At 45.7% G+C, this 18670-nt stretch overlaps 1 protein-coding gene across 5 annotated transcripts in view; it reads right to left on the bottom strand.

Annotated features, from left to right (window-relative positions):
- Positions 1-18670, bottom strand: part of LOC137357117 (fibroblast growth factor receptor 1-like) — a 296290-nt gene that overhangs the window by 117736 nt on the left and 159884 nt on the right. The gene's annotated exons all lie outside the window — the stretch shown is intronic.

Raw genomic sequence — 18670 nt, 5'->3', positions numbered from 1 at the left:
ATTAACTACCCCCCCCACCCCCCAACAAATTTGATGCAGTCTGCAACTTTTGAATTTGTATTTTCAATTCCTGAGTCCAAATCATTGCTATAATCAACAGCAATCCCGGCACTGATCCCTGAGGAACACCAATTCCCAACTTTAGCCATTCCCGGTAGCTACCCTTAACCTCTTCTCTCTGTTTTGTAGACAACTTTCTATCCACTCTGCTACTTGGCCCCTGACTCCACATGCTATACCCTGGTCTATGTTTTCTGTAACTTCTTCAAAGAATTCAATATGGTTGGTCAAGTATGACCTTTCCTTTCCTGTGCTGACTGTTATATTTTTGTTGAGAGATGTTTTCCTATTGCATCTTTAGATAAAGATTCCATTCTTTTTCCTACCACCTAAGTTAAGCCCACTGGTCTACAATTCCCTGAACTTGTCCTATCTCCCTTTTTAAACACTGGAGTCACATTAGCTATCTGCCAATCCTCTGGCGCTATTCCCCTTTCTAATGAATTTTCTATCCATGTATTGTGCCTCTGCTATCTCTTCCCTAACTTTGTTCAACACGCATGGCTGCAATCCATCCGGATTCCAGGGTGTTTATCCTCGATCAATTTATCTCTCCTGTTTCTATCTTAAATGTTGTTCTATCTCAAGAGTATTGACAGGCAGAGAGATCTGGGTGTACAGGTCCACAGGTCACTGAAAGTGGCAACGCAGGTGGATAAGGTAGTCAAGAAGGCATACGGCATGCTTGCCTTCATCGGTCGGGGCATAGAGTATAAAAATTGGCAAGTCATGATGCAGCTGTACAGAACCTTAGTTAGGCCACACTTAGAATATTGCGTGCAATTCTGGTCGCCACACTACCAGAAGGACGTGGAGGCTTTGGAGAGGGTACAGAAGAGGTTTACCAGGATGTTGCCTGGTCTGGAGGGCATTAGCTTTGAGGAGAGGTTGGAAAAACCCGGATTGTTTTCACTGGAACGGCGGAGGTGGAGGGGTGACATGATAGAGGTTTACAAAGTTATGAGCGGCATGGACAGAGTGGATAGTCAGAAGCTTTTTCCCAGGGTGGAAGAGTCAGTTACTAGGTGACATAGGTTTAAGGTGAGAGGGGCAAAGTTTAGAGGGGATGTGCGAGGCAAGTTCTTTACACAGAGGGTGGTGAGTGCCTGGAACTTTCTGCCGGGGGAGGTGGTGGAAGCAGGTACGATAGTGACGTTTAAGACGCATCTTGACAAATACATGAATAGGAAGGGAATAGAGGGATACGGTCCCCGGAAGTGCAGAAGGTGTCAGTTTAGACAGGCATCACGATCGGCGCAGGCTTGGAGGGCCGAATGGCCTGTTCCTGTGCTGTACTGTTCTTTATTCTTGCTTTGCTCTCTTCTTCTAATGTCAGGTCCACCCTACTGGCTGAACCTAGCCAGGTAGCAGTATAGACACAAAAACAAAATCCCGCTGCTGACTGCTGTCCAGTGACCCTTGCATTGTTTTGGGCATCAGGCCAGGAGCGGATCAAGGTGCAAGACTCTCCATGGTGACATGCTGGTCTTCTAAATGTCCAGTGACATCAGATGGCTGCTTCATTCAAGTATCAGAGTCTGGCCATGGTGTTGTGCTCCACCAGCAGGGGAAAGAGAGGTGGGTTATAGAGGGAGAGGGGTGGAGAGAAAGCTGGGACGGTGGTGTAGGGAAGGCAATTGCTGAAGCCAACTAAAAACTCCACGTCAACATTTGGGATTTTTGATGGGGTGGAAGGCATATTTTGTGTCAATGAAACAGCTCCAATGTGACCCCACTTTGATTGAAGTGCTGAAGCCCATCAACCCGATCCCTGTACCGGGCAGATCCGCAGTGATCCCCAGACTGAGCAACCAGTCAGGATTACTAATGTAACCTGGATGGGTGCAGAGGAGTCTGGTCACTGGGAATCTACCCATTTTAACTCCAGATCTGCCTGGTCCAGGTGTTGGGTTGAGCTTCTTCAGAATTTCCAATCAAAGTAGTGTCATTTTGGAGTTGTTATAATCCGACAATGCACCCGTCCTGCTCACTGCTAAACTCCATTTTAACATGTAGGGTTTTTCAGGTGGCTTCAACAATTGGCTTCACTCCTGGCTGTGAGCTTGCAGTGATGTCACCTATGGGACTACAGACCTGGAGCTGGAATGTGGGATTAGGCTGGATAGCTCTTTATCAGACAGCACAGTCACAATGGGCTGAATGACCTCCTCTGTGCCGTGAATTTATCTGATTCTACTTCCTCCAATTGAAGCCGAGGCTATCAAGTGGTTAAATAGAAACTCTGTTCGTTGACAGATTGAAAGATAAACTGCAGTTTATAAAAAGATTCATCTCTCTTTTCCCCACTTCCTGCTGGAATCCACAGTAATGTTTACACAGGAAATTAGAAATCAATCTGGATCAGCTTCAATTTGGAAGTCTCTTCTGTATACACAAGGATGCAAACTGGTCGCCCAGTGAGGGTGTAGATCCTTGTTATAAAACACAGATACAGAATGAAGTCTATTGACAGCTGGGTTTCAGGGGTAGGAAACCATTCACAGTTTATATTTTTAAAAATTGGCTTTCCATCACCATCTCTCCAAAACCCTCACACAAACAACAGAGGAGTGAGAACAGGATTGACCTCACATAGTCAAACATCAAACACCATCAGCTCAGTCAACTAGTGCACAAACTCAAAATGGACAGGCCCATTAAATAGGAATTCTCGATCAACCTCCTTTATCAGCAGCCCTTCCACAGCTCCATTTCCTCACTCATGGTTCATGAGCTTGATTTATATCAGACAGGAGGAGATGCAAGAACCCACCTTGACAATGAGGTTGCAATAATTCGACCGGATAATCAAAAAGGCAGATATGGGCAAATTGGATAAATGGAGGTGGTGCCACATACCCAGCAGCAACTTAACTGTCAGGATGAAGATCTTGCTATCCGGCAGGCTGTTTTTGGCAAAGCCAATATTGAAAGAAGGAATTGGATAGTTGGAACCTAAGGGAGAATCCGTATCTCAGCAGGTTAAATATTCCAGAAACTCAAGCTCACTCGAATAAATACAATTTCTCTCATCAGCCGTTTGCATCGGCAATAAGGAAGAGGTGCTGGTACAGTGTACTATCACTGAACTCATAACCAGAGGTCTAGGCTTATGCCCCGAGGACAAGGGTTCAAATCCCACAGCAGCAGGTAGAATTTAATTTCAATCAATCAAATCTGGAATTGAAAGCTAGTCTCAGGCATGGTGCTATGAAACTATCATTGATTGTTGTAAAAACCCATCTGGTTCACTAATGTCCTTTAGGGAAGGAAATCTGCTGTCCTTACCTGGTCTGGCCGACGTGTGACTCCAGATTCACAGCAATGTGGTTGACTCTGAAATAGCTGAGCAAGCCACTCACTTGTCAAGGGTAATTATGGATGGGCAACAAATGCTGGCTTTGGCAGTGACACCCATATCCCATGAAAGAATAAAAGAGCTTGTGATTTTGCTATTGTATCCTCACACTTAACACAGATTAGGAATTACCATTTAATTATTCGTTTCCTTTTTGAATTGTCTTCTCTCTTCACGCTTCCTGGTATAATTCCACAGCAGCTCTCCGCTACCATCCGTGGGAACATTATTTACATGAGTAGACCATTCAGCCCCTTGACCCTGCCCTGTCATTCAATTAGATCATGGCTGATCTGCACCTCAACCCCATTTAACCACTTTTGCTCCACATCCCTTGATACCTTTACCTCGCACAACTCTCTTTCCCCCTCTCAATCTTGAAAGCTCCCAAGTGTGAACCTGCCTCCCCAGATAGGAAGATGCCAGCTCTCATAACCCTTCTGTGCTATGTTCACTGATCTACGACAGGGCTGGTGAAAGGGGCACCACAATTGGGCAAATGTAGCCAGGGTTCCAATTCCCAGGATGCACATAGGAGCAAGGCTAGGGTCAAGCTCAGCTACGATGCCTTCGCTTGCAGAATAGCTGATAAGCATTCAAAGTTTCTGTTCACATATGATGATTGGCCACTAGGGGAGGCACATCCCTGAAAGGAGACATCACCTCCCTGAGCGATGGCCAACAATGAGAGAATCAAGAAGAAAAACAAAAAATACAAGGCCCAAATTCAAGGCTTCACTTGGCAGGCCCTGCCAATCTGGAAAAAACAGTCTATCCATGAGGAAGATTCAGGTTCAGTCCAAAGATTATCCCAGACTGCAGCTCCTCTGTTTTTTGAAAAATAAAGAGATTAGGCTATACTCCCTGAAATAACTCCCATGAAAAGGCAGCTTGTTTGGAGTCATTTATTTGTGCAGGACTAGCCCTGCCAGCTGTCTGGTGTGTGCAAGGAGCCTGTCTAAACTAATAAGTAGCTTGGAAGCTGTAAAAATGAGAAAATATAGCCTTCTGCATCTGGAATAGTTCTTTGTCGTTAAACTCCCAGCGTTTTAAGCATGATCTTTGATGTGCGCACAACGTGAAGTCATGAGCAGTTTGTTTTGCTGGAAAAGTGACATTTTCAAACTCTAAACACCAAACAAGTCTGACTTCATTTTTCTCTCTGTTGCTCTCCACCCATTGTTTTGGTTCCATATTGCGGGACAGGAGGATTCACTGGGCCACATGCACAGTTCCGTCAGAAAACCATTGCTGATTCAGTCAAAACACATCCCCTCTCAACTCGTGCTATCCCGAAGATGTGGAAGGCTGATCCAAAGACCCACGCTCGCGTTTTGGCTCAGCGTAACATCTCATTTTCCCAAGGCCGTGGCTTTGTGACACCACTTTCCATCCTTGAACCACCACCACCACCACCACCACCACCTTCCCCTCAGCATCCAGAAATTAATGGCAATTTTAGCAAATTGGGTTTCCTTTGCCAGGAGTTCCATCTCTCCTCCAACCCCTCCCAAAGGGCCTCTTCATGCTCTTCCGAAATTTGTCTTTGAACCAGTCACATAAATTTCCGTCATGCGACTGTAAATCACCTTCCAAAGAAACCTCCCAACAGAAATATCCAAACCCCTTGTCAGGAAGCTTGGCACTGCACTAGATTGGAGGTGGAGAAATCCTATCGTCACACCCACAGGGATTATTAATGTAACTTGCTCCTGTAAACAGGCTACCAACTAACTCGGCAGTGCGAGCCTTGCAAGCACGGGCAGACTCCAGGACGTGAGAAGCGAGGAGATGCAAAGGTAACAAGGCCAACCATTCACCAGAAGGACAACCTGGGCAGATTTAGAATCTAGCACTCAGAAAAGAAACTGTGGGAGGTTTCCTTTTCTATCAAAATGTTTTCTTCTCAGTACAAACCCCATCCCTGTAAAAAAAAACAGCTTGAGGTGGGATGTTACGAAAAGGCCCACAAGTGAACAAAAACAAACAGGATGAGGCTATCGAACCAAACTGTCCTAAGGACTGAATTAAAGAAAAACATGTTGAGCTCAAAATAAGTTGGATGAGGAGTTTTTTTTGGTACAGTTGCCTGTGTCAACAGTCAGAGACCAGTATGAGGGCTACTTATGTGTGACATTATTCTCTGCTCATTTCAACTCCATTGGCAGTCAGGGACAAGCCAGCATGGAAGTCAAGTAGTAGGCAGTCAGGAGGCCTGCACAGGACAGCACTTGGCCACTTACAGACACCAGGGGCTTAACTTCCAGTCTCGACACAAAAAGTAGCTTCACCTACAGCCTTTCCAGCCTGTCAACAGATACTCCACCATAGAAAGGCTACGAGCAGCCACAGACATGTCCCTGCATTTCAGCTCTTGGCAAATACTAGATCCAGTCACTTGTTCAGAATGGTTATTCAAAACAAGGCCTTTCTGTTACTCCTGGAAGGCTGCAAGTCATTTTTCTAACAAACCTTGTCTCAAAGACTGTTATTTTGCATTACCTGGTTGAAGCCTAAAGATGTCTTTGTGATATATGCATGATTTATAATCAGATCAGTGCTTGCAGACAGCGGTGAATAAACGATGCCAGCCATTCATTACACTGACACTTGCCCACGGACTTTCTGTGGGCCTTTGCACTGGAACTTGCAGTGGTAAGGAATCCAAAACAGCACAGCACCCTCTACAGAGCATCTGGGACCTGTGCAAACAGGGCATGCAACTGTGTGTCTCCTTAACCCGTCAGATTGAAGAATCATGAGTAAGGCATGCAGAATCTGAATGAGGAATGTGGAAGTTAGAATATTTAATTCATGCTAAATTAGGTTAAGAAAGCACAATAAAGATAGAATTGAGAGAGAAAAAGAAACAGAAGACAAAAATTAAATCATTTAAAAAAATCTCCAATAATAATTTACATCGGAAGGAATGAGACAACTAGTGAAAAGTTAATTTTCAGGGCCAGAGTGGTTGTTGAGCAGTAATTAAGACTCACTAGACCAACAAACATTTAATTACACTGGAATGAAATGAACAAGCCTTAACTTTTTCTGGTGAATTTAGTGGCTAAGTACCAGAACTTCACTCCCTTCGCAGTGAGATGCTATTATAGCGTAGCTTCAGAAGGAGTCGGATAATTCAGACAGTAACATGCTGATTTCCACATTTAATTGCACTGGAAGTTGCTGTTCCATTTACTCCTGAGCTAAAAGCCACACGGTTATTGTTACCACAAAATCCGGAACAGTAATTTAAGGCCTGATGTGAAGACCAATCTCACATTTTATTTCCTCCTCAAGATAGCAACTAATGGCAGGTATCGAGTACAAATCAAAATAAAGAGCTAAATATCGTCAACCTGCTCTCTGTACAAAGCTACCATGCTAAAAGCCAGCTGTCTGATGAGAACCAACTTAATGCCACATCTGGACACTGCTATATTTGTCCTTTCTTTAAAAAAGCAGTAAAAATCAAACCAAGAAGTTGTTTTAAGATAAAGCCAGCTGCTATAACATGCCAAGGGTATTGAAACATTCCTGCCATTCCGAGAGTGAAAAAGGCCTCAGGCAACATTGAGACTCTGTGTCGGGCCCTGGGAAGCTTCGAAAGATCGAATGCTACCATTTACAAATTGTCGCGCTCAGCTCCCATGGAGCTATATAGTTGGAGTACAGGACATTATTTCCTTCATTCATTCATTCACACCACAATATAAAAATAATCCAACCCCCTTTGCCCTTCTAATTCCACCAATAATTTTTCTCTTTTCATGGAATGAGGTGGTCTCTGTTTCAACAAAACCTTCCATGCTCCCAAGAACTTGCTCTGTCAATCTTACTGATAATTACTGACCCCGCCAACCACAAAAAAATGACCTTTCCCTAACGAGCCGAAACATCTCCCTCTTGTCCAGTATCTCGAGTTCCGCCTCCCTCCTTGCAGAATCACACAGGTCAAAGTTTCCTGCAGCTCCGTGACCAGTTTTTAAATCTACACCATAGGACAACAGCAACAAGGAGAGGCCACGTTCAGCCCCTCAAACCTATTCCATCATTCAGTTAGGTTATGGCTACTCTATATCTCAACTGTACCGATCTGCCTTCCTTCCAATATCCTTAATATCTTACCAAACAACAATATTACCAATCTGCATTTGAAATTTCCAGTTGCCCCCAGCCTGAACAGCTTTACAGCAGATTTCCACTACCCTTTGTGTGAAGAACTGCTTTTTGTCATCACTCCTGAAATAGCCTGGCTCCCATTTTAAGGTTTTGCTCCCTCGCTCTGGAATGTCCCAGCAGATGAAATGGGGTAGATGGAGAAAAAAACTAAATAATTTGAAACCTTTGTTACATGAACTGTTCATCTCCGATACTCCAGGGAATATGTCCTCCTCATTTAACCCTTTTAGACCAGGAATCATCCTGGTAAATCTGTGCTGCATCCCCTCCAAAGCCAATATCTCCTTCCTAAAGCACGGTGCCCAGAATTAAATGCAGAACTCTAAACGGGTCTAACCAGAGTTCTATGTAACTATAAAAAGAGAAAGGAGCAAAGAAAGGAACATAATTTCACCCCCAATGTCTCCTCATTTCCTCCTTTCTAACCAGTGGCTCATCCACTTTGCTGTCCTCTCCCTCATTCCATTCCTTTTGATCTTCTCCAATAATCTCCTGCATGGTATCACACGCAGCCTTCAAACAGCATAGGCCGATCCAATAAACCCATGATTTGACTGCCATCAGAAACAAATCTACGTGCCAGCACTCCAGCCAGCTGATTCACACCAAACCCATCAAAAAGTCAAACCAGTTGACAGGGCAAGTATGGAATGGATGGACAATCATGCTGATTCAACAGCATTCAAAGAATAAATAGTGCCCAAATCTGACAACCAGGACAAGCAATCAAAGAAAAGTGAAGCCATTTGAGAAAAAGCCCAACATTTCCATTTCAGTGCAATGCCGACTGATTCTGAAGCAGCTTGCTGGGATTTCAGTGTCAAGAATCTGAATTTCCAGCATCCTCGTTAAAATATTAACATGCAAGAAAGTGCAAGTTCCTATCACATTTTCAGACGAGACCTTTCCATTTCTCTCACCATGTCTTGTGAAAGAACCACCTTTTGTTGGAGCTGGCTCCACAGACCAAACAGTTGTCTCGTACAGAGCCCAAGTGTGTAGTCTTTGTTGGTGGGTTATGTATGGCACAAGGGCATCACTGTTGAGCCCAATCTGCATACACATTATTTGCAATGGAAATCACTGGACAGTGATCAGGAATTGAAATCTGGGCTGCTTTTAAGCCTCCCTCGCTCAGGCCAATTGCTGTATTCCGTGGCATATGGATGGTTAAGGTGTGGTTTGATCGAGGTTTTTTTTTTGAGGATTTTGAAAGGAATTGATAAGGTAGAAAGAAACTTTTTCTACTGGTGTGGGAGTCGAGGACGAGGGGACAGAATCTTAAAATCAGAGCCCAGCCGTTCAGGAAAGGTTCGGAAACACTTCTTCAGGCAAAGGGTGGTACAAGTGTGGAACTCCGTCCCGTAAAAAGCAAAAGATGCTCACTCAACCAAGGGTATAAAAGGTATGGAGCCGAGGCGTGTGGATGGAGTTAAGATACAGATCAGTCATGATTCAACGGAAGGGTGGGATAGGCTCGAGAGGATGAACCGCCTCCTCCTCTTCCTATGTTGTACTGAAACTGTTGCCTCACCTGAGAACAGCTAACAGCAGTGACCAGAATCTGAACTTGGGACTTGCTGGATGTCATGACGTAGAGCTATGTCAGCCCATATCCTGATGACTGGAACATTATAGTGACTAGGCTAGGATTCCTGATGGATAAGATGGAACACACTCATTTCCAACACATCATCTGCTGGATGAGTCACACATATCAAAGCAATTAGGACATTTAACCAGGAGGACAGAATGATCTTCTGCCTTGCAGGAAGGTTAATATGAGCCTTTAAAGCAATTATCAGGTGTCACAATCGCATTAAGCAACTGCTCCATTCTACCTTAATGTGCACAGCTTCCCTCCCAATTGGCTTCGATGGTGGAGTGAGTGAATGGTTGCCTGGTTTGACTCAGATTTAAACACTGTGACACATGCACATAGGGCACCAGAAAAATAATCCAAACAAACTCCCGTCCTGGCTGCATACTCCCTCGTACAACTTGCTGGGAAATAAATTAGCTACCGCTTCATATTCTCTCCTGTGTCCAAGTCTCTACAAGTGAGGGTCACAATGTATATTTGAAGCATTATTATACTTTCAAGAAATGTACACACACATGCCACACCTCCGTGCACCAAAAGCTTTCACACAATTACTGGCCATCTGCCATCACAAAGGTTCAATTTCCACATCACTTATCTTGACTAATCTGCCACCTGCACCTTATTTATTAGGAACAAATTTCATTTTCTACCCTCAGAAGCTTGACTGTACACTGCATAAACCCAAACCCATGCTTTACTAGCAAGATACTATACAAGTAGGAACAAACACCCAGCAGGTACAAGACAGCAATGAAACCAAAAGGAGTGTCCAAGTTGAGGGCTAGGGCTCTTAGCCCCGATTGTTATCTAGCTACCCTGCCTCGATGTCAAGACGTGCTGGAGATCTGGCAAGGACAGGGTGGGGTTTGACTGTCCTGGCAGTACTGAGGGAGTCCTGCACTGATGGAGGTGCCACTCTTCAAGCGAGACATTAAACTGAGACCCCGTCTGCTCTCTCGGGTGCATGTAAAAGTGCCAGTATTTCATCCAGCAGCAGTGGAGTCCTCCTGGATCCCCTGGCCAACATTGATCCCTCAATTAGCATCACTAAAAAACAGGTTATCTGGTCATTTACCACAGTTTGTACTGCTTGTGGTCTCTTGCTGTGCACTCTTTTTCCTACATTACAATGGTGACTACACTTCAAAAGTACTGCATTGGCTATAAAGCACTTTGGAACATCCCGAGGTTGTGAAAGGTGCTATAGAAATGAAAGTTCTTTTTTTTCTTTTCTTCCTCCACACGACAGGGTTGAAAATACATTTAAACATTTCCTGCCAGCACGTGCACATGAATAGGTCACAGCGTGAGATGTCAAGGAGGTATCCAGGCTCCAGAAAGGAATGAACAACTTTGAGCGCGCGAGGGGGGAGAAAATTGTTGAGAACTTCAAATTTCCAAACAACAAAACAAAGAGACCTGATCCTTTTGTTGCCTTGATTACACCATCAGCTCAGAATACGCTGAGGATTCTGAGACAAATCATCAGCATTTTCAGGCATTACGTGCAGCTCGGATCCACAGCTCAGCAAAGCTGCAGTTATTCAAATCCGACTCGAGCAGAGAATTTCCTCGAAACACTTCCTGTGGAAAATGAAGGAGATGCACCAGCTGAGGTCTCTGATGCCAACACTAGCTGTTTCATTTGAAAAAGGAACCGTGTTGCCAGGTTGGCAGAGTCGGCAGGAACAGTCCAGGCAGTCACAAAACTGACATCTGCACTAAACCTTCAAAATATATTAAAAAACTGAAACTTCAACTTCTCATATTCTCCCCCAACAAACGATCACTTCTTCCTGCTAGCTGACAGAGTCAACATGTGGAATGGAGATTCAGGGAAGACAGCAAAGCTCAAACCTGGCAATATTTAAACCAGCTGGATTCTCTGATGGGATCAAGGGGGAGGTGGTGGGGGGGAAAGATGAATGAGCCCTGAGTTTCTTCCCCATCCAAATACTCTCGGCCATTTTTTGAGACAGTTATTTGCGGTTAGCAAGCCTGAAATGCCCAGTAAATAAAAGGCCATTAGGAGCAAGTGCGCAGCTTGATGATTTTAGCACTGAATGCCTGGCAGCTCCTGTATGTGGCGGAGATATGGAACTCGGCCGGTAATAAATTACCGGTGCTATCTCGTGTCCAGCCACTCACTGAGATATGGAACTCGGCCGGTGATTTATTACCGGTGCTATCTCGTGTCCAGCCACTCACTGAGATATGGAACTCGGCCGGTGATTTATTACCGGTGCTATCTCGTGTCCAGCCACTCACTGAGATATGGAACTCGGCCGGTGATTTATTACCGGTGCTATCTCGTGTCCAGCCACTCACTGAGATATGGAACTCGGCCGGTGATTTATTACCGGTGCTATCTCGTGTCCAGCCACTCACTGAGATATGGAACTCGGCCGGTGATTTATTACCGGTGCTATCTCGTGTCCAGCCACTCACTGAGATACGGAACTCGGCCGGTGATTTATTACCGGTGCTATCTCGTGTCCAGCCACTCACTGAGATACGGAACTCGGCCGGTGATTTATTACCGGTGCTATCTCGTGTCCAGCCACTCACTGAGATACGGAACTCGGCCGGTGATTTATTACCGGTGCTATCTCGTGTCCAGCCACTCACTGAGATACGGAACTCGGCCGGTGATTTATTACCGGTGCTATCTCGTGTCCAGCCACTCACTGAGATACGGAACTCGGCCGGTGATTTATTACCGGTGCTATCTCGTGTCCAGCCACTCACTGAGATACGGAACTCGGCCGGTGATTTATTACCGGTGCTATCTCGTGTCCAGCCACTCACTGAGATACGGAACTCGGCCGGTGATTTATTACCGGTGCTATCTCGTGTCCAGCCACTCACTGAGATACGGAACTCGGCCGGTAATTTATTACCGGTGCTATCTCGTGTCCAGCCACTCACTGAGATACGGAACTCGGCCGGTGATTTATTACCGGTGCTATCTCGTGTCCAGCCACTCACTGAGATACGGAACTCGGCCGGTGATTTATTACCGGTGCTATCTCGTGTCCAGCCACTCACTGAGATACGGAACTCGGCCGGTGATTTATTACCGGTGCTATCTCGTGTCCAGCCACTCACTGAGATACGGAACTCGGCCGGTGATTTATTACCGGTGCTATCTCGTGTCCAGCCACTCACTGAGATATGGAACTCGGCCGGTAATTTATTACCGGTGCTATCTCGTGTCCAGCCACTCACTGAGATACGGAACTCGGCCGGTGATTTATTACCGGTGCTATCTCGTGTCCAGCCACTCACTGAGATACGGAACTCGGCCGGTGATTTATTACCGGTGCTATCTCGTGTCCAGCCACTCACTGAGATATGGAACTCGGCCGGTGATTTATTACCGGTGCTATCTCGTGTCCAGCCACTCACTGAGATATGGAACTCGGCCGGTAATTTATTACCGGTGCTATCTCGTGTCCAGCCACTCACTGAGATATGGAACTCGGCCGGTAATTTATTACCGGTGCTATCTCGTGTCCAGCCACTCACTGAGATATGGAACTCGGCCGGTAATTTATTACCGGTGCTATCTCGTGTCCAGCCACTCACTGAGATATGGAACTCGGCCGGTAATTTATTACCGGTGCTATCTCGTGTCCAGCCACTCACTGAGATATGGAACTCGGCCGGTAATTTATTACCGGTGCTATCTCGTGTCCAGCCACTCACTGAGATATGGAACTCGGCCGGTGATTTATTACCGGTGCTATCTCGTGTCCAGCCACTCACTGAGATACGGAACTCGGCCGGTGATTTATTACCGGTGCTATCTCGTGTCCAGCCACTCACTGAGATATGGAACTCGGCCGGTAATTTATTACCGGTGCTATCTCGTGTCCAGCCACTCACTGAGATATGGAACTCGGCCGGTGATTTATTACCGGTGCTATCTCGTGTCCAGCCACTCACTGAGATACGGAACTCGGCCGGTGATTTATTACCGGTGCTATCTCGTGTCCAGCCACTCACTGAGATATGGAACTCGGCCGGTAATTTATTACCGGTGCTATCTCGTGTCCAGCCACTCACTGAGATATGGAACTCGGCCGGTAATTTATTACCGGTGCTATCTCGTGTCCAGCCACTCACTGAGATACGGAACTCGGCCGGTGATTTATTACCGGTGCTATCTCGTGTCCAGCCACTCACTGAGATACGGAACTCGGCCGGTGATTTATTACCGGTGCTATCTCGTGTCCAGCCACTCACTGAGATATGGCACTCGGCCGGTGATTTATTACCGGTGCTATCTCGTGTCCAGCCACTCACTGAGATATGGAACTCGGCCGGTGATTTATTACCGGTGCTATCTCGTGTCCAGCCACTCACTGAGATATGGAACTCGGCCGGTAATTTATTACCGGTGCTATCTCGTGTCCAGCCACTCACTGAGATATGGAACTCGGCCGGTAATTTATTACCGGTGCTATCTCGTATCCAGCCACTCACTGAGATACGGAACTCGGCCGGTAATTTATTACCGGTGCTATCTTGTATCCAGCCACTCACTGAGATATGGAACTCGGCCGGTAATTTATTACCGGTGCTATCTCGTGTCCAGCCACTCACTGAGATATGGAACTCGGCCGGTGATTTATTACCGGTGCTATCTCGTGTCCAGCCACTCACTGAGGCAGGATCCTGGGGGGATCCATCTTCATGTATCTCAGGAGAGTCCAGGCTGGTTGTCTCTGTGAGCTCCTCACGGACTGTATATTAAGCTGATATGAATGAGGTCCCATGATCCTGCATCTAACTAAATCTGCAGACGCAAAGAGTCCTGATTTTGAGTGCATCGGCCAATGAGGCAACATCACAGAGGGAAATCCATCACCACTTTGGGACGAGTCAGAGATGTGACAGGCAGAGAGATCTGGGCGAACAGGTCCACAGGTCACTGAAAGTGGCAACGCAGGTGGATAAGGTAGTCAAGAAGGCATACGGCATGCTTGCCTTCATCGGTCGGGGCATAGAGTATAAAAATTGGCAAGTCATGCTGCAGCTGTACAGAACTTTCGTTAGGCCACACTTCGAATATTGCACGCAATTCTGGTCGCCACACTACCAGAAGGACGTGGAGGCTTTGGAGAGGGTACAGAAGAGGTTTACCAGGATGTTGCCTGGTCTGGAGGGCATTAGCTTTGAGGAGAGGTTGGAAAAACCCGGATTGTTTTCACTGGAACGGCGGAGGTGGAGGGGCGACATGATAGAGGTTTACAAAGTTATGAGTGGCATGGACAGAGTGGATAGTCAGAAGCTTTTTCCCAGGGTGGAAGAGTCAGTTACTAGGGGACATAGGTTTAAGGTGCGAGGGGCAAAGTTTAGAGAGGATGTGCGAGGCAAGTTCTTTACACAGAGGGTGGTGAGTGCCTGGAACTTGCTGCAGGGGAGGTGGTGGAAGCAGGTACGATAGCGACGTTTAAGAGACATCTTGACAAATACCTGAAAGGGAAGGGAATAGAGGGATATGGGCCCCGGAAGTGCAGAAGGTGTTAGTTTAGGCAGGCATCAAGATCGGCGCAGGCTTGGAGGGCTGAATGGCATGTTCCTGTGCTGTACTGTTCTTTGTTCTTTGTGACGCGCGCTAGATAAATACAAAGTTCTTTGTTCCTTTCCAAGCCTGCAGTCCCATGAAATGCAAATAGCACAAACCAGCAAGGAAGTGATCCAAGCTCACAAAGAACTTAGCAGCCTGGGCATCATGCAACAGGTGATCAGGTCAAAGAGATGCTCACTCACTCAAACTGCAACCGCTGCTGCAGGAGTGACAAACATAAGTTTCCTGCTCCACTAACCTTCACTGTTTGAAATGATATCTATGCTTACAAATGATAGAAAAAAAACTGCAAAACACAAAACAGAGAAAGATATTTTTATACCTTGAAGAATTCTGAATGGGAAATTGACACATTTTTTTCGTTTTTTTTTAAAGAAATGTGCCAGAATACCCACTCTGAAAACAAAGTACAACCAAAGGAAGGATGGCATAGGGAGACAGCTCTTTGTAAATTCAGGTCACACATGGCAAGAAACCATTTTTTGGGGGGAAAAAGTGCTGGTAGCCTAAGGGTTAGGACGTCACTGAGAATTCTGACACAAGGGATGGGGTCTGGACCCTTCAAATGGCAAGGACAGGAGCAAAGAGAATCGTAGTATAGGCAAGGACTCCCATTCATCAAAGGACTGTGTCCAAGGTCAATGCACTACCCTCTGCTCCCACTATATCCCAAGTTGGTTTTGTACTCAGAAAGAAGCACTGCTCATGTCTTCATCTGCCATACTCAGACTGTTAAGATTTAAATCGTTAAAAGAGAGCTCTGGGAGCCTCAGCAGTCTCTCCACAGCTCGATGGGTCGTGATTTCACACGAGTTAAGATCTCCACACATTTTTAGATCACATTGAACTATGCCCAAAAGGCATAAAGAACCGAGGGATTCACTTGAGGAGACACGTCGATAAAAGCTTTCCAGCTCTCTGCTCCTTCCTGCCAAACACTGGTCCATATCTGAGGAGTCTCACAGGCACGTGACTGGCACGCGAACAGGCAATTCCGCGGAAGGGCCAGGAGCAGGTGTTATCAGGGCTATCCATACTCTGCTTCGGCCACGCAAGTCATTCATCTGCCCCTCTGAGAAATGCAGCGGCCAGAATGAATTCTTAATATCCCAGTCCGTTTCCAACTCTGTTGCTTGCTTCGACAAGTGCTTAGGAACCACAAGCCAACAGCTTGCACGCCCTTAAATTTCGAAGCTCCATTGGGAGGCCAATGTGAGCACTGGTAACTTTCAGATGAGACATTAAAAGGGCTTTACCTGCCCTCTCATGTAAAAGATTCCCTGGCACTCATCAAAGCTGATTGGGGGAAGTTAGCTTCAGTACCCTGGACAAGATTTATTCTGATCATTATCACATTGCTGTCTGTGGGAGCTTGCTGTGCACAATTTACCTTCTGTGTTTCCTGCTTTCCAACAGTCACTACACTGAAGTCCTGCATTAGCTGTAAAGCATTGTGGGATGCCTGGAGATTGTGAAAGGCATGATATAAATGAAAGTCTTTACTTCAATGTGATGCATTTATATTTTGTCCTTTCACCTCCACACTCTGCAGAAGTTTAATGGTTGTTACAGGGATAAAGTTCCAAAGGTGCCTGCAGCCCTCAGGTATCTCACCCAGTTACTATTCAACTCAGGAGAGCTTCACAGCCAAGCCTGAGCCTGCCATCCACTGAAGTCAGCAGACAGGTGTCAGTGAACAATGAATGGAAGCTATTTTTTTTTTGCCCTCACCTATGTTTTAAGAGGTCTGAGATGATGTAGTTAATCTGCATGGATTGAGGAACAGTCCTGGCACTTCCTGGGTGTTGACAATCCTCGAAGCACACTGAGGTAGAGATTGAGGCCCATCAAATTCTTGTGTGCGTGCAGTTTAACAAATGCACTGACCTGCTTGTGTTACACAGATTGCTCTAATCCTCTGGTAAAACAGAGCCAGATGCAGTGACAGGTGCATGAGAAAGGTTCAGAGAAACTGGAGAGCTCACTGCTGCACAGTGTTACTCAGTCCTGTGCTTGGCCACGAAGCAATCTAGGAAGCTGGATAAACACATTCCTCATGCGTGCACACCATTCCCAGGTGCGTAACCCTTCCTCGTTCACTCTTCATGTCAAGAATTGGAAACTCAAAAACAATTAAATCAATCAGAATTGTCATCTACACATAAACCAGACTCCAGTAAACATGATATGTCAGCTGTGGCTCTGTGGGTAGCACTCTTGTGTTGGAGGTTGTGGGTTCAAGCCCCACTTTAGAGACTTGAGAACAAAAATCAAGTCTGACAATTCAGTGCAGTACTGACAGAGTGCTGCCCACTCAGAGCTGGTGCATCTCAGATGAGATGTTAACCTGAGAGGGTCGACAGGTCCTCAGTTTGGAGAAAGGGAGCTAAGTTCTTCCAATGTACTGACCGATACTTATCCCTCAACTGTAATAATTTATCTGATCACAAGACATTCTGTGTGCAAACCGACTGCTACATTTCTTATTTTACAACTGTGACCACATTCACTTCACTTCATTGGTTATAAAGTGCATTGAAACATCCTGAGGTCATGGAAGTCGCTATATAAATACAAGTTCTTTTTCTCTTTGATACAAAACTTATCTTGAACACTAACATCAGCACAAGCTGCCACTTCTCTGAACTTTCCTGTATGTTACTGGATAAGCTGCTCAGTGTCTGATTAAACGGATTACTTTGCAAAAGTTTCATCCTTTGTTCTGACAAGCACAAAATCCTTTCATTTACTTTCCCATCCCTGATTCTGTCTCCCAAGTCTCCTGAAGCTGCTGGTTCATGGTGGGGTACCCTTCCACAGTTTCTGATACGTCTGCAATACATGATATCACATGGCCAGGCCAGCACGTGTGAGCTCAGTAAGTGTGTTCACCAGACAACCACTGTCTTCATTTGACAGCCAACCCAGCAGACTGTTCCAGCAAGAGACTGCACCCCCACGCCCCCCTGCCCTTCACCTACCCCGGTCCCACCCCTTTAACCCAGGAATAAAGCACCATAGATACATGTCCAGATGTGGCTGTAATGAAATGGATGTCAAAGGGTGAAATAATAATCCATTTTGTATGGTGTATAAACAGAAGCAAGAGGACACCAACAGTACCTGATATGTCACAATGAAATTGAGAGATTATCTCAACCTATCACTTGTTTTGACTCCTAGATTTACATGTATATAACTCAGATGTTTAAAAATCTCATTTTTCGTCTTCCCACACTCCTGTGAAATGCCTTGGGATGTTTTACGATGTTAAAGGTGCTATTAAAATGCAAGTTGTTATTGTTGACTGCTTCACAGAGTTAAATTGGCGCAAAGCAACCTATTGAGGTCAGAAAACAGCCTGTACTGGTCTTCCTGGAGGGATTGTTTACTCCTGCTCTAGGCTGAGGACTGATACTCAGGTCTCCGTGCAGTCGTGCAGCCGAAACTGGGTGAGCCCAAATCTCTCCATCATGCAAAAAAGCACTTGCATTTATATAGCACCTTTCATGACCTCAGGATGTTTCAAAGCACTTTACAGCCAAAGAATCTTTGCTCGATATGTCCATGTCTGTTTCTGATGGTGTATGGGATCGATTGACGATCCAGGCTACATCTTCGACAAATGACAAGATCATAGTCAGATTCAACTCGACTGACATACAAAGCCAGCTAGTCATCAAAACTCTTCCTTTGCTTTCAACATTCCCACAGCTGATCCAACACTATCCTGGCTTTATCAGTTGGTCAAAGACCCTTTCCCTTCCAATCTCGATCTGACTGAAAACTGATTGTGCTTGGCTCCATGAGAAAGAATGCAGAGCAGGTTCTATTAATAATGCAGAAAAGGTGCTTACACACTCAAGCT

This window comes from Heterodontus francisci, chromosome 47 (genome assembly GCF_036365525.1).
Source record: "Heterodontus francisci isolate sHetFra1 chromosome 47, sHetFra1.hap1, whole genome shotgun sequence".
Taxonomy (NCBI): Eukaryota; Metazoa; Chordata; class Chondrichthyes; order Heterodontiformes; family Heterodontidae; genus Heterodontus; species Heterodontus francisci.
Note: the sequence above shows the minus strand (reverse complement) of the source record. Positions and strands in the feature narration are given on the sequence as shown.